Below are 17,379 nucleotides of genomic sequence, written 5' to 3' on the forward strand. Positions count from 1 at the left end.
GGGCAAGCTTAACTGAGCTGTGCATGCAGACATAATAAAACAGACAAAAAAAAAAGGTTTAGGACTTTGCGAGTGTGGGTTTTCCCTGTGTTCTGCCTGCGATGCAATAACGTTCCTTAAAAAGTTGATTTTAAAAGGCCTATATCATGCAAAATCAATTTTGTAGCTTTTAGGTTTATTATAATGTTCATTTCCCACAAAAACAAACAAACCCCAAAGCTGTATTTTGATCCATTCATGCATCTCTGGGCATTTGTCTAAAAACCTGCGCTCTGAGAACCAGCAAAAGGGATGCTCACTCACATGACATGCTCATGTTCATATACTCCATTCCAGCCTTTTTTTTAGTTCATTGTCATGTTTATTGTCAGACTAGTTAATATTGATTTTATGCAAAGGATGTAAATATATTTATTTTGTTGCTAAAGTGTGTTTATCTATTTATTTCAAATGGATTCTGTTGTTTGTCTAACAAAATCTCATTGCTAACTGTGCCCGATTTGGTCCATTTTTTTTGTTTCTTTTGAAATAATCTTAAAGCCCTATGTTGGCTTGGCTGAGGCAGCCTGAGGATTTTTTCATTGATTTATTGATATGGCGGCATGGTAGTACAGTCGATAGCGCTCTTGCCTCCGAGCAAGCAGGAGTGGCTGTAAAAAAAAACACACATGCGCGGGGAGAACATACAAACTCCACATACAAAGGTCCCTGTCAGGATTTGAAACAGGAACTTCTTGCTAGGAGGCAAGAGCGCTAACCACTGTTCCACCATGCCACCCTATCAAAAAATCAATCGGGTACTCTAAAGTGTCACTATGATGTGCATGTGTACAGTCGCCTAATAGCAGCTAGGACAGGCTCCAGCAACTCCGTAATCCTAAAAGGGATTGAGCAGGTTAAAGAAATGGGTGGATGGGTCTAAGTCCCATTGATGTAACTACACAGGAAAGGTATTTGTTCATTCATTCATTTCTTCATTCATTCATCTTCTTCCGTTTGTTCCCTTTCGGGGTCACAGGGCTCCCGGAGGCTATCCCGCCCACTTACGGGCGAAGGCAGGGGACACCGTAAACAGGTCGCCAGTCTGTCGCAAGGTCAGGAAAGGTATAATATTAATAAAATAACTTATAAAACTGTTAACTATTTTAAAATAAAGGTAACGTTTCTATTCATGTTTGTGCAAGAGCAACTCTACAACTTCAACAAATAACTGCAGGCTTTGGAAATTTTACACAAACACGACCAACATATAAGTGTTGAGAAGTTAAGTTATAACTACAGAGAAAGAGGTTTTCACAATGAGGTTTAATTATCTTATGTTTAAATCAACATATGACTTTAAAAAAAAACATATTTATTTTCAGATTTTTCTTCTTCTTCACATTTTTAGTTAGATGTGTGTCTTGCCCATCTTGCCTTAATTCTGTTTCGACAATTTTTCAATTCGACAATTTCATTACTTCATCATTACATCTTAACGCTAGAAGGCTGAATTAAAATTAGTAATTTAAAACACAGCTGTTTCTGCTAGAAAGATCCGTTGGATGAAACACTTGTATCTTGCTAATAAAATTTGACTACATGATAATTGTACATTTAGTGCTTTTGTTAACAAATCTTACTCAACGAATCATAAGGTCTTGTATCAAGTTGTTTCAGTAAAGTAAAAAAATAATTTTGTCCTTTCTTTATAACATTAAATGATCTCATATTTCACCAAAAGTACCTTAAGGTTTCTGTAAAACCTACATCTCTCACATGGTTGCATACTTTTTAGATGACGTTCTAGACTGTATGTTTCGTGGTTGAAAATGCCCATCAATTGTTGACTTTTTTTTTGTTCCAACACAACATTGCAAGAAGAAAAAACCTGTATACCTTCGCTTTCATAAAGAAAGCGAAGGTATACAGGCTCCAAACTTGACTTTTCCATATTCGCTTTCTTCTGTTCCATGACAGTTATGGTAGCGTGGTAATGTCTCGTTTTCACTGAGTGGTACGGTCCAGTCCGGTAATATTATAAAATGGACCCATTAAACTGGGCTGAATCGTACTATTTTTTGGGCCCTCGTTGGTTGTTGGTCCATAGAAAAATGGAACAGACCTGTTGGGGCGGAGCTACTGTTAAAACCCATTGGTTGGGTGAAGGTCATTATGACAAAACAAAGTGCCAAGAAAGCAGCTGTATTCCCCTGCAATCTTCTCTCAAACAACAATAAATGCTTTGTTTATACGAAGTACCAGAAGTCGAACGGAAAAATAAGCTGCTGGGTGACCTCCATTGTTGTTGTTGTTAGCTTCGTTCTGCATGGGCCCTGACAGACTAACATTAAGTGGAAACGCTCACTTGAATTGCCTGGACTATTCTAAATGAGACCGGACCGTACCGCTCAGCGGAAACGAGGCTCAAGATAAGTGGTTAGCTATCTCTAACACCCTTACAGTAGTGATTGATAATTAAAAGGTGCCCCGTGATGACGAACAGACCCAAGTGTCAGAGGTTCTTTATTTTATGCAGCTTTTACTTCCCCAACATATGAACCTGTTAGAATTGGCCTACACTGTTCAGTACAATCTTTAGCTGTGGTTTTTCATAGGAACTGGAAGTCTTTTTTTTAACCGTGTCTGCACATGGAAGTAGGGATGTGTTTGACTGGTTAGATTGACAACATCTATGTTTGAGCCTCTACCCTTTGTTTGGCAGAAACCGTTTGATGGTGGAACTCCTTCAAAATAAGAGCTTTTGGCAATAGTTGTGGTGATTGGTCAAAGTTGCAGTTTTGAGAAAAAGCGGCGGGAATTGGAAATCGCAAAATACCGGAGGGACAGAACAAAAAGGGGAGGAAAAAGAACAGATTGTTTCAATGTTTGCTACAATATAAAAGCATACAAATAGAGCCTATTGACTTGGTGCGATACGTGCTTCTAGTTGGGATCTTTTGGGAACTTTGTCATCCTTCAATACTCTCTAATTTACTCTTTCCAGAACCAACGCATACAGTAAACAGGAGATTTACACTATCTGTTTTTTGTTTACATGACATTATTTATCTGACCCCGTCTAAGGAGAGAAAAATTGCTCTTAGTTTGATTACTACAGGGAAGCATCATATTTGATCTCTGACATTTGTGTCTTTACTTTACAGTAAACTGTCCCATAAGCAGACGCGTATCATGAAAATGACGTGTTCCCATTAGATAAATGTCCTGTTGAGGACGTAATGGAAATTCAGACCTTGCAAGATCTGACAGGGAAATCTGTTTCTGCATCAGATTAGCAAACATTTAGAGTTGGAACAATGGTAAAATAGAGGCAAATGGAGAAGGCGAGAGGGAGGGAGAAAATGCTGGTAAAATAGATAAAGAGTAGGATGTAATGATGCTCTTGGTTGGGAAAGTAGCAGCGACAGATATGGACTCCTTTCCTTATTCTTTTTCAATTTGGGCTACTGAAACTAGTGAGACTACTGAATTAAGTCACATTTTATTAGTGTGTTTTTGCTTTTGATTTACAGTTTTAAAAGCAAGTTATCCATAGTTACGACTGCTATTTTGTGGAAATATTGTTCAAAATGAGTGCTGACCATAAAAAACATGAAAAAGTAAACAGGCAATGCTTGTTTTTTTAGGATTAGAACATTTTAACTTTCTCATTATTTCCGACATCCATTATGTTCTTCCTTTGCATTGTCTTCACTGGGTAATATTTCGAGATTATACATAAGATGTATCACGGATGAACCCCGCTTAAACCACGGAAAAAGTCTTGTGCAATTCATGTTATACGTGCATCAATTACGGAATTTTAACGTGAATATATACTTGATATGTTGTCATGATGGAAGATCCAGCCATGTTTCATCATTAGTGCTTTTAGTGATGGAAGGACGTTTTTGTGCATTTTTTACCTTAATACAGACCAATTATCCTGTCCATTTAGCAAAAAAGCAGACTAAAAGGTTCCGCCCCTCCTTCCCTTTCAAAACACTGCAAGATGTTTGTATTCCAAAGAGATCCATTTTGGTCTCTGACCACATGATGTTCTCCCAGTTTTTCTCTGGATCGTCCAGATGGTCTTTGGTAAACGTTAGACATGTCTAGACATGTGCTAGTTTAAGCAAGGGGGACCTTTGGAGCACTGCAGAGTTTGAGTCCATGACGATGCAGTGTATTACTAATAGTAACCTTTTTTACTGTGTTCCCAGCTCTCTTCAGGTCATTGACCAGTTTCCCCGTGTAGCTGGGCTTTTCTTCACCATTTTCAAAATCCCTTGTGCTCTTGGTCATGGTGGAGAGGTTATAATCTGGCTGTTTAGGGCTGTGGACAGGAGTGTTTTTAAGTTGAGTTCAATCAGTTTAAAAAGGTGCCATTAATACAGACATCGAGTGGAGGAAAGAAGAGCTTCTTAAAGGAGTAAAAGTTCTTGTTGATGCAAAATAAACATTTTCTGCACCTTTACACAATATGTTTGCCTAAATTCATTTTTTCTCATTGTGTTACTCAAACTAGAACTTTATCTATGTTGAACATTACAGAATTCTCTCATCATGGGACAATAGCAGAATCAGTGACTGACAAAGGCTTTTTGCCCTGTTGTATATTTTGTCAAACCCAATTGATCCATAGGGGCAGCTTGTCCAGAAGCCTCTAGGTTGGCAGTCAAATTTAAGACTAATGGCATAAACAAAGACAAAGAAGAATTAAATAATTTTTAATAAATTCTCTGCCTATTCAAATTTTGGCTCATGTGAGGGATAATTGCAGACAAAGTGTGTATCATCAGAAATTAACAGACAGTGAAACCCTGAACAGTCCGATCCAAATCGTTCATTTCTGATAATGCACACTCCGAAGGCCATTATCCTGCTTATACCATGGTCACTTACAAAAGAAATAAATTAGTACTAGTACTGTAATGTTGTTATTTTTTTGGTTTAGAGCGCTTTTTTCACAAAAAGTGGACTATTTGTAACGTTGTCACACTAACATAACATTGGCGGCAGAGCCAGCGCTGACCTCGACTGCAGCGGCAAAGGAAAGTGATGTATATGCTGAAGCTATGTGACCAGAACGTCTCACTTTTTAATCCACACCCAGCAGCCAATCAGAATTGAGTATTCACCCGAACCATAGTATACAAACCATTAATGTCTAAAAACGATGGTAGTATATGTGTTATCATGAAAATAATTTACCATACAATCAGTCATTTGTCATCAAATCTATCCCTTGTATGTCCAGACCTAAATGACTAGTTTAAAGTATACTTACCCAAATTGTTTTTGGGGTTATTACTCTTAAGCCAGATGATGACTGGCTTTTCCTCTTGGGAAAACCTAGAGATACTATGATTATTCACAAGGACCACTTTTCTTTTTTTTCTTTTTTTTTTACTAGTGTTTAAAGTGTCAACACCTTTTCATTTGCACTACTTTGATCCTCAGTAGCACCCATGTTATTCCACCTTACTTACAAGCCTGTTAAAAACAATCAAGCTTTATTAAAGTGCTGAATAATTTTGAATGGCATCCTCAATGAAACAGGTGTGCAAAGTTTCAGTAACAGTTAACTTTTATAACTTAAAAAATCCTTGTGTAGATAATCTGCTCAAAAAATGGATGTATTAGATTTTAAACAACATGCCTCTGATGATAATGTAAACAGTCTTTGGGGTGTATCTCTCAAAATTTGTGGAACAGCTACTGTAAACAGCGTAATATTGACTTGGTTTTACAAGTTGTCAGGTTTAAACAGTGTTCAAGAAGAAAATACTTACTGTTGTTTATCAGGAGATACTATAGTGTAAGTAGTGAAAAAATGTACTGAAACATTCTACAGCTATAATTTCCTGTCTTTTCCTTAACTGAAATCCTTCTCGTATTCCTTCTTAGCTGTAATTTTTCAACTTTCTTAGTAAAAATGATGTTTCGTTTCCTTCTTCACTCATGCCATCTTCTGTTTTATCCATTAAAAAAATATCTGTTTACATTTCCTTAAAGTAGAAATTCGGCTAAAGGACGTGTGAACAGAACCAGATGCTGCATACTTTCTTGTTCTGTAGCTCTCATACTACTCACCTATCACACATGCTCTCAATGGCTAACAGCTGTTTCAGGCTTGTTAAAGCAAAAGAAAACCATGAATATATCTGTTGTAAGACAATGTGAGAAAACAGTTCATCTTATTTTTACACCTACTAGTTCATCTTTTACAAAGTTACTGTTAATAAGAGAATAACCAGGGTGTCATGGTGAGCTGAGTCTAAAACCACTTGTGTATTTTAACGGACGAGAACTTTTTCTTGATGTAACCGGTAGCAGTTAAACATGAAAACCAGTCTGTGAAATACATTCAGGTGTTTTAAAGGCAAAGCAGACGCCCAGATATTGTACACAGATTTGTTCAGCTCTGTTCCAACTGATTTCAACCATATGTGGAAAAACCCAGTTGAATTCATTTCAATGGGTTATGATTACAAAGCCAGCAGGGGTGTTAGTTGGAGTTCTTGCGCATTGATCGCTTGTTGCAATTTTTTTTTTATATACAGAACCTACAGGGAGGGCAATCTTAAATTTTAGCGTGTATTCAGACTGGAAAAATCATTTGTTCCCGACCAGGTCTGCTTAATTTGGTCTGGATCGAGTCCTGAACCTTGCGTTTGGTCTGTATTCAGACTGCCGTCAGGCAGACTTTCCTGTTCCAGACTAAAGCTTGTAAACAAAACCATGTGACTAAAGATCTCTTCACTCGTTGGTGGAGGAATTACGAGGGTTTGGGCAAAGCCACTAGCGGCACAAATTATTCAGGTCTTGTGCTTTTAGTTCATTCAAACTTTATATTTCGCACACGCCTGTATCAACGTCAGTCTGCAGGAGGATTACTGGCAAGAAGACGGCTAAGAAGGTAAGCTGATAAGTGTTTATGACTTATAGATTGTTGGTAAAACAGTGAGAAGCAAATTGTATCACGTTAAAAATTGTTTTGATGAGCCTGAATTCATGATCTTAGTGTGATGTTTTGGGTAGGGCCGAAAAACCTTGTACTTTGAGCAGAACGATCTCCTATACTCTTGGACAGACTTCCTACTAGTACAACGTCAACAACTTTTGTCTGTTAAGTGTGTATTTTTAATTTTAAACCCTACGTATTAATGATGCGTTCTACAGTTTAGCCACTTTGTGCCCGTATATAAGCCCCAACAGTGTCAGAAGCCTTTTTTCTTAGCAACAAAGTATTTATGCACAAAAGGTCAAGATGGGGAAAATGCTCTCTAAAATCTTCGGCAACAAGGAGATGAGAATATTGATGCTTGGACTTGATGCTGCAGGAAAGACAACAATCCTATACAAGCTAAAACTTGGACAGTCCGTGACCACAATCCCTACAGTAGGCTTCAACGTGGAAACGGTCACCTACAAGAATGTCAAGTTCAACGTGTGGGACGTCGGAGGCCAAGATAAAATTCGCCCTCTATGGCGGCACTACTACACGGGCACCCAGGGCTTGATATTCGTGGTGGATTGTGCGGACAGGGATCGGATCGATGAGGCGAGGCAGGAACTTCAACCCCATCAATTCATCTGATTACATTTCAATAAGTTGCTGTGTCTCATTGTTGTTGTGTTATGGAATTATTTTAGGACTATTCTGTTAAGGACACTACAAGGTAACTTTTCGGATAACGTCATACCAGTGCCGGGTGCTTGCCATTAAACGAGACACATGTAAAACACGTTTTCAGCTGTGTTAAAAAAATGTTCTAACAAAGAAACAGTTGGACTTCTTTTGATAACACGACAATCGTTGTTTTACATTTGTCTGCGGCTCATTTGTTGCTACATTCCCTCTCTGTTTACGTCGGCTACGGTGGCCGTTTTGGTCCAGTTGCTCCGCTCCTGGAACGGATTGTATTGAGGCTGAGCAATCTCAGAGTAAACTGAAGCTCATTCTGATGGGAAATGAACCAAGACCACCTCCAAAGATGGGTCCGAGAGCGGTTCCTGGTGCCAGACCAGGGTCCAGACTGAAAATGTGTTTATTGGGGGAAACAAACTTTGGTTCACTTTTAGCGGACCCAATGTGTCCAGTCTGAACACACCCATAGATTGTAAAGCAACAAGCACAAAGAATGCCAATGTGTAGCTGCCTGTGCGAAACTAAGGCGGTAAATAACTAAACTTACTAAAGAGGATGGTTGTTCATCTTCTTAAAGGTTGTAGACTTTAAAGTAAAAATGTTTGTGGACATTTTTTTCTACAGGCATACTGCAGGTGACGGGTCTTAGCAAATACTTATATAACATTCAAGGGTAAGTTAGAGTGAAGTGGGTGACTTAACGGCTTTTGATTTGTATAACCCCCCCAATTTCTGCGGAATGCACAAGGAGCCTGTTAGTGCTGGGCGCACCCCTTGTGGACTTCCTGCACAGCCTAACTGTTAGAATTTAGGAAACTAGCAAAGTGACCATCCTACGGGCTTCCTAAAGACACTTGCGTATCACTTGCAAACCCTGTATATGTGCGGCATTCACGCATGGTTAGTAAGGAGCCCGCACTCGGACCTTACTAACGACTAACGAGTGCGATGTTAGGTTACTGTACGACAGCATACCCTGTACGTCATAAGTGTGTGCAGTATGTTCCATTTTCATGACCTCCCTCGATGTGGCTGTATGGGTCAACCGTACGGGCGCACATGACTGAAGCTTTGCCACTTTATGTAGCAAATCAGTTCTAAACACAGGCGGTATGTACACTCTGTCGCTTAATCAAGCATCAAAACATTGAAAGAAGAAGGCCCTACATGTGCATAGAAAGGACTTGTGTTTAATTGCACGCTCGGTTTTCCCACCATGAGCCGTGTCAATTCTCTGTGGCATCTGTCAGCCCTTTTAGATTATATCTGGACTTTTTTTTTTTTTTTTTGCCTGTAGCCTTATTGCAAATCTGCTAAGCCAGGAGGTTTTGCTTGTGAACACGGCTTGCTTACCACCTTTCTAAGTTGGTTTTCACATGTTGGTCACCACATGCAACTGCAGATTGCTCGGCCTTCTGCGTTTCTCCATCATTTCAACCCTCTCCTTCTTTTCATCCTCTGAAACACCTGGCCCTGCCTGGGAGCCTGCTGGCTGACCAGATGTACCATGAATAGACAGATAGAAGGAGACTGTGGTTATTGTGGATACTTATTAAAAAAAAAAGATAATGACAATATGAAAACTCGATTTTCATTTTGTAATAAATATTGTTTTTTTTATATGTTGGTGTGCCTTGGGGGTGTAAACAAGAGCAGATGCTCTGCCTCTTTTTAATAGTATTTGCTGAAGGAAAGTCACAATACTCTCTGCTAATGAACTATTTGCACTTATCTGACAACAAATGCTAGTTCGGTTCCAGAGCTGCTTGTCTGAGAATTCACAGGTTTTTGTTCCACTGCCTTATTAACAAAAGATGAATGTCTTAGTTACCTAGTGCTTCTAATGGATTCAGTAGGTCAGTCTGCGCTTTCCTTGAGACGAGGACGAAATAAAAGGGCAGGAGTCCATTAAACTCACAAGCCCCCCAGTTGCAGGCCGGCACCATTATCTTAATCTGCAGCGTCCCTGCCGCTTGTGATCAGACTGTGGGCATAAATCAGAGAGTGATTTAAGTTTAACTTAGCTAAGGTGGAGCACAGGGGATAAGAATGCAAAAGACAAATGCAGAAGAAAAAAAGGAAAAAACTCATTCATGCTCCTCAAGTGCCCCCCCCCCCACCCCCCATTTGTTGTTTGAGACAAAGGCTGGCTTGAATGAAAGGAGCCTCTCAAAAGAGGTGGGGTGTTTAGTATAAAAACATTTTGAAGGAAAAGTCCTTTCGTAGGGGTGGTTGTGGTTGGAGGGGGGTATGGAGCAGCCCCCCCCTTCCACACACACACACACTGCCGCCACATATGCGCAGATGCACACACGCGTGCTTGTCTCTCCAGCACAGCCTCTTTTCGGCTTTAAGGTGCCAAAGCAATTAGTTATGTTAATTGTAGGGTCCATTGCCGGTGAATGTAGGTTTGTAGGTTGAATAGGGCTAGTCAGCTCACGATTGGCCAGAATCCATGATGGGGAGTGGGTGGTGGTTCAGGGAATTGAAGGAGGAGGAGGAGGGGGGGGGGGGTCGTTGTGACATTGCTAGAGAGAGAGCTCCTCCCATAAAAACAGAAGAGAGTGCAGTGTGTGGGAACAGAAGGGAGGAGCTTGGTCTAAAGGAGAAAGACTGAGAGGGTGGGACAGCTCAGAACTCCAGAAAGCCAGCTTGAGGGAGGACGCTGGAAGCAGGACAGGCGCGAGCAGGAGGACAGACTGCACAGATAGTGAGAGTGACAGGGAAAGCATCACATGAGGAGAAACCAACAAACAGGAAAGATAGGAGGAAAGTAAGTAAGAGCGCATGTGTGTGTGTCTGTGTGTGCTGTGGAGTTTGCTGGTCTGCTCAGTTATCTGTCTCCATCTGGGTGCCATCTGTGCCTCTGGCTCTAGCCTTGGCCACACTGGAGCTCACATATGTGGGAATGCAAACACATGCCAGACATATGAAGGCACGAAGTCATAGAGGGAAAAAAAAGCAACAAAAAGCAGAGGAAAGGAAGGCAAAACCCCACTGCTAGAGCCGACTTCATCCAAGAGTGGACTCTGCTAGAGCCAAAGGTAGGAGCTTGTGGGTCCGACGGCTTGTTTGTGCTGGGAGATTTCGGCAAGTGTTTCGGTTCTTGCTCCGAGATGGAAGGTGAAAGTGTCTGTAACGCACGGTGTGTGCACTAGTGTGTGTCCATGTGTTAGTTCCATCCTAATTCCCAGAGCCGCTCAGTACTGTACAGATGGTGCCTCATCCTCTCTTCTTTATCTCTTCATCCTTGTCGGCTAAGGTAGAAGGGAGACTTTTCCAACATGCGTACAGATACTCCTCCTGCCATATGGTCAAAAAAATCCCACTTTTTTTGAAGAAATCTTTTTTTTTCATGGTTACATTTTGAAAACAACACATACCAGGATAGCATTTTTGCAAGCTTTCACCTGCCTTTTATTTATTTATGTATGTATGTATATAATATTTTAAAAAGTCTGTTCTTTTGGGATGTTCTAGATATTTTACATTCATTTACAGCTAAATTTCCCCCCAAAATGTTAATTTTTCCTCATAAGCCTCAATCCTATCTGCATTTTCTTCCTATCCCTACATCAACAAAAGTAGCATCTTCTTGATGCACCTTGTGAGTTATTTCTCAGCTGTCAGTCTCTCGCAGAAGTAATCCGTTTTTCCACATGGCAGCCAGAGCAGAAGAAAGTAGGGAAAGAAGACGTGAGCATCTGCTGTGCTGTTCCAGACATATGGAAAGAGGAGGGAAACTGCTGCGTCTGTCTTTCACGCTGCGTCTACTTGTTACACATTAATGGGATCCCAGTGCTATGGTGCCACTGTTGTTTTTTTGTTGTTGTTTTTTTTAGCCGGGTATTTTGACGTCCACTCCATGGAAAAAGCCTTGTTGACTTGTCTGCAAGAGATGTTGGGCACAATTCAGAAAGAGATGTGTCATGGGGGAAACAGAGGAGAGACCTGGCCATTGTCACACCAGGCCAGACCAGCTCATCAGGGAGATAGAGAGCGACTGATTGTCGACTGCACAGTCTCAAAGCAGAGACCCCGTCCTGGTCTGCTGGACTGTGTCACACTCCAGAGAACAGAGTCTGAGTTGTGTATCTGTGATTCAGCACGTTTCGGTTTTTGTTTTTCGGGGGATATTCCCATTCCTGGAAGGAAAAAGAAAAACGAGTAAACAAGATTTAATTATATCACAGAGGGCAGTAGGAGTTTTTGGTGCAGCTTTGAAGTTTCTGATCAAAAACTCGATAAGTGCATGTTTGAGTTTAGAAAGCAAGTGTGTTTCCATGTGTGGACCACGTGTCTTGCAGACAGAGTGTCTGCTGAGCCGACAAGGTTTCTTTCTGCAGCCCTTTCTGATCTCAAGCCCAGCTTTGAGCTTCTCTGCTGAAAGAGTCGCAATAAATACAGAATCAGACCGCAGTGACCCTTGCTCACATTCTCTGAAGAGTTTATCACAAAATACCCCCCCTCACACACACACACACAAACCCTTTCAACGTGTACACACAGAACAGAGCAGCTGCCTTGTAGAGATTGCTGCAGGAAGTGCTCTATTAGTTCCAGTGGCAAGGGCAGTGATATCTGGCCCCAAGGGTTCGGTAAGAGCCTGTGTACTCCAGTGTGCGCACTCTTGGATGTTGGTGTGTCTTTTCCTGCTGGGCCAACAGAAAGCACTTACCTTGTGGCACCTTTAATGTTTATCATGAAGAGCATCTCTTGGACTCATAGAACAGCACCCAGTATCTATACAGATCTAGAAAAGGATGTCATGGAGGGATTTAAACCCTTTATATGACATTTTGACTCTTTTGATCATTGAGGATCTAAAGAAAATGGCTGAAAGCCTCTGAAATGTAAATGGGTAGCTTGCTAAAACAAGAATTCATTGTATAAGTTATGTCACAACATTCGACAGACTTGACAGGGGCCACTCAGTGTCTCATCATTGTTTACCTTCTTTAGAGAAGTGACAACACTGTTGTGTGTGTTCTGAAGCTGTAATTAAACTCAAGGTGGCACACAAGACAAAGGAAGCAAGAGATGTTGTGTTGACTGAGTAGAGAAAAGCTTTGTCTTAGGTGGGATAAATGTAACACAAGTATCGCTGCAGACACACAGAGCTGTCTGGGTTTTCCTCATTGATTTAAATGAAACTCATTGATTTCTTGACCTCTAAAGCTACATTTACTCCGCCATCGGCAATGCATGTTCAAGCCCACAATGTCAATGAAAAGTCAATGTAAACGCACTTAAAGGCGTGTCTTGGGTTTCTGCATTCAAAACTCTGGTGTCCGCGGTGCACATTTTTAAGACTGTTTTCGTGCTCTACATACAAAACCCGCGTCCATTGAATGTCCGTTGAAGGTTAAAGCAGTTGAACTTTGACCAATCCAGGACTCAGCTTTTGTAGTGATGTAATGATGGCGTCCCTTTCAATTCACAGAAATGCCAACCATTTGAACATTGGTCATGGAGGAATTTTATGACATCAAGTGTTTAATATATCAGAATAGAGCTGTGAAAGAAAAAGCCTGGAGATTTGCATGATTTGCACAGCTTCAACTGTTCACAATAAGCCTTTTTCCAACTGTAGGTACATGCGCGAGCATAGGGGAGCGACAGTCCTGTGTGAACTCAACATGCTGAACTCCCGATCAAAACTGCACATTATTGAACGCGTGTCACATGCCTGGCATGAACGTAGCATTAGTTCGTCTGCGTCGCCTCACAAAAAATCGGTGGTGCTGCTGTTTAGAACAGAATCTACTTTCCTCTTCAGTCCATCAATTTAGTGTTGTCTCTAGCACTTAGCGACTTGCTGCTCTCAGTGTTGTGTTTTTGCAGAGAAACCTACTATGACATGCAGAAAATACTAAGAAGTGATGTGATGTGATAGATGAGAAAAAAATAAACAATATTTAATTAAAAAGATGTTAACTTATTTTTAACCTTCATTTCTTATTAAAAAAAAATCCCTAAAAAGTTAAGCTCCTGTTGTTCCCACCAAGTATTTCACTGCTTACCTGTTGGTTCTGCTCATTTTAGCGGAGTTACAAGTGTCAGAGTATTTCTGTTGGAATGATGGTACAGCCTGGTTGGATCTAATCTAATAAAGCAGATCACACCTGATTTATAACAGGTCTGTTTTAATTTGAGTCTTTTTCAGAAACTTTTGTGTCTTTTACTTACGTTTTATCTACTAAAACTAAGATCATCTAAACTTTATTTGAAATTTTCAGCAGTAAGCTTTCAAATACTAAAACCTAATTAGTTATATGTCTATCAAGCTGGCATCTAAGAAGGTTCCTGATCGTCTGCAGCGCAGGTTTAAACGTACTTACCTAGAGGTGACAAGTGTGTCGACAGCTTTTGTCTTCCAGAAAGATAGAGTGACAGTCTTTTGTTTTTCTGTTTTTGTCTTTTGCCATTGTTCTCGCTTGTGTGCATGTGTGTGCACATGTGCCCCAGGCAGACTTTTACACAGGTGTGCATGTGCTCCTTGAGGGATAAATGCCCGGTTCTCGCTCAGCCGACAGACCCTGCACCTGATAAATGAGGCTAAAGGACGTTTTAGGCGAGCATGCAGACACACACACACCGTCACACACGCCCAGCTATGTCACTCTTCGCCTGCCAATGTGCGCAGGTTGCACTGTCCCAATAAAAGAAGCTTATCAAAGTAACCACTGGGTGTTCCTTGTGTTCAAATTCCAGTCTTTCAAATAATTTTAGTATATTTTACATTTTTTCAGAGGTACTATACTGTTAACAGTGATAACATAACACAACATGGGCGACCGCTACCAATGAACAGTCCATGTAAACGCCTGCATTCATGCGTTTCGGGGTTCCGCGTTCAAAACTTTTGCATTCACGCAAGTTTTTAGGTCAATTTTTCAGGCTATTGGTACAAAAACATGGAAGTTATCAGTTATGAAAGACAATTGTAGCAGTTTGTGCCTGGCCAGAATTATACACCACCAATTCTTTGATATAGTAGAATAGAGCAGTGAAAGAAAACGCCTTAAGCAAGATTCACAAGAGTTCTAATTTTTTTAGACAAATTTTAGCAGAACTCTCTGTTTTATTACGTTTTTCAAAAACTCACAAGTATTAAAGTAGTTTTTTATATATTTTTGTCATTTTAGACCTGTAGTGGAGTGGCTTGAGCGTCTTTACCATGCTCCTGGCCTCTCTTGACCTCATACACGTGGACACCGTCCTCTCAGTCTGACATCTGCCCAAGCTTCCCCTTTTTCCAGCATCAAATCAGCGCACCTTTTTTTCCTGCTCATTTCCTTTTTTAGAGCTCTGTCTGCCTCACCATTCCTCCTTTCATTTTCTTTTTCAGCTCACCGCTAAGTCAATTTCAATCTGCGGGTCAGTGGCATTCTGGATTACACCAGTGTTTTTGTAATTATCTCACTGAGTGATGAGGCTACGCAAGGATTTCTCTCACCATAACCCCGGGACACCTTAGGAATTTGTTTCAAGGATTTTTCTTATTCCCATGCATCCATAAAAGGTCTACAATGCTTTTGTTTTTTTTGTTTTTTACTTAGCATCGCTCTCTTGTTTTCCCTTCTGTCAACCTTGCCACCTCCCCACTGCTCCATGTCCCTGAATGAGAAGCAGTGTTTATACTGTTTTTTTTTTTCCAAATATGTGGTCTACAGGACTGGAAGGTGGTAATAAGAGCCAAAGAAAACAGTCTTACTCTGACAACCAGACTTTTCTTCCTGAAGAAACTAAATGAAAACAGTATTTTTATTCTTTGTTTCCTCTTCCATCCTCCAGTTTTCTTTCCCAATTTCATCTCCGTCTTTACTGGCGCCTCCACCTTGGTGACTGATTTCTTTAGCGGTTGGATTAAACTCTTTCCAGCTTTCTCAAACCTATGACAGCATGAGTAAGATGTGAGTTGTTGGCAGTCTTAAAAGTGTGCACTGGGACTTCTCCATCTTTTTTGTGTTTTTTTTGCCTGATCAAGTCAGGAAATTTAGCTACTGTTCACACCGGGCATGTAACACGCTAAAATGTAACGCACTTTTAGCATTACAGTAGCTAAATTAATGCGCTTTTAGCGTGTTACGCTACCGGTGTGAATGTAGCTAATTGTAGCTAAAATCCTAATCAAGTTAAGAAATTTAGTTACTGTTATTAGGGTTGGGCGATCTCCCTTAAATTGGCAGTTGACGTTGTGTACAGTAAAACATCAGGATGGACGATGATATCGTCGGGGGGGGGGCATTTTTCGTTATTAGATAATTATTATTCATTGATTTACTTTATTACTTTATTTTTTTTATTTCCCAAATAATGACTCATCCGTGATGAAAAAATAATGTCCAGTATAAACTGAGGGAAGTGACTTTAACAAAAAAAATAACAAACAAAATAGTAAAGAAGCAGTCCGCTCCTGCACTTCATTAGTCAAGTGGACCGGTGGACCGAGCGACCGTGTCTCTGAGCAGAGCAGCCGGACTTATAGCTTTGTGTTTGAGGGGAAGAGAGAATGCTTTGTTACGTGTGCGCTATGTGTGGCAGACTTCGGACTGCGATCCGTCCCTCAGCTCTAGGTGAACGAGCTACCGAACTTAGGAGAACTGGTTCTCCCGGTAAAAGTGGCCCGGTAAAAGCTCGGACCGCCAGCTCACACAGCGGCTTTGGGGTTGTGTGTTAGCTTTTCAAAGCAGAAATATCGCTCAGTCCTTAGAAACTGTTCAAACAATCACGTGGATTTGTGTTTCGTGGATTTGTGACAGAGCTGTCGTGTCCTGACAAAATAAAGGCTGATGTTATTCCCACATATTTACTTGCAGCCAAGATGCAGATTGCAGCATTTCCCGCATGGATTTTATGTTCATCAAACAAGGCTAAATGTTGTTAGCCCGTGTTAGCCTTCTCCTAATCCTGGCTTCTTCCGGCTCCGTTCTTCTACAAAAAAAGCACTGACCACTCGGCTTAAAATAAAAATGACTGCACAGGCGCTTCATAATAACCATAACATTAATAAAAGCACGTTTAGAAAATCATCTCTTATATAACCGAGCTGCCAGATATCTATGTATGTGGCACCTTCGCTTGTTTATAGCAGAACTCATTTCCTCTTCTGGTATTTCAAACACTTCGCTACTTATTCCGACACTTTCGGTCGGAATAAGTCATTCGCATGTGCGAATGACTTATTCCGACCGAAAGTGTGACCCATGTGAACGTTTGTTATAATCGGGCCCATGTACACGGTTCAATTTTAATCCGACCATTGATCCGATCAAGATGTTTTGTACATGGAACCACGGGTTATGGTGTCGACTCGCAGCGTGGCGGGGATGATATCGTCCATCGACACAACCCTAACTGTTATGCTATGTTCACACCGGGCATGTAACACGCCAAAAGTGCATTAATTTAGCCACTGTTATACTATGTTCACAATGCATTTACAGACTTTTTACTGAAAGTGGTCATTTTGATCTCGCATTGCAGATGGCGGTTTGAACGTATAGCTAAGTGTAGTTTTTTTAACCAATATTCAACTATTTCTCTGTCAAAGAAAACCAGGTTTTTTTTACCTTTATTGTATTTAAAGAAAATTTTTGAACTAATGATTTTTAAAAAGCTTGAGTGTAAGAAAACGGTTGTAGCAACTGTGAAGCAAAGAATGAGCCTGAATACAATGAAAACATATAAAGATATCGGGAAATTGCACCTGTTTTTTTTACTTTTTCACAACCAATTTT

General features: G+C 40.6%; 1 protein-coding gene across 7 annotated transcripts in view; it reads left to right on the forward strand.

The window, feature by feature from the left end:
- The window catches only part of cbfa2t2 (CBFA2/RUNX1 partner transcriptional co-repressor 2), a 62,783-nt gene that overhangs the window by 27,717 nt on the left and 17,687 nt on the right, over positions 1-17,379 (forward strand). The window contains exon 3 of one of the 7 annotated variants that reach the window (XM_078947992.1): positions 1,019-1,104. The exons of 3 other annotated variants lie outside the window; for them this stretch is intronic. The gene's annotated coding sequence lies outside the window, so the exon portion shown is untranslated. Of the gene's footprint in view, positions 1-1,018; positions 1,105-10,211; positions 10,681-17,379 lie in introns of those variants that run through there. 3 more of the 7 variants (XM_078947993.1, XM_004068705.5, XM_011474919.4) reach the window with 3 other exon arrangements.

The sequence above is a fragment of the Oryzias latipes genome, chromosome 5 (genome assembly GCF_053564925.1).
Source record: "Oryzias latipes strain Hd-rR chromosome 5, Olatipes_Hd-rR_3.1".
In the NCBI taxonomy this organism is placed as follows: domain Eukaryota; kingdom Metazoa; phylum Chordata; class Actinopteri; order Beloniformes; family Adrianichthyidae; genus Oryzias; species Oryzias latipes.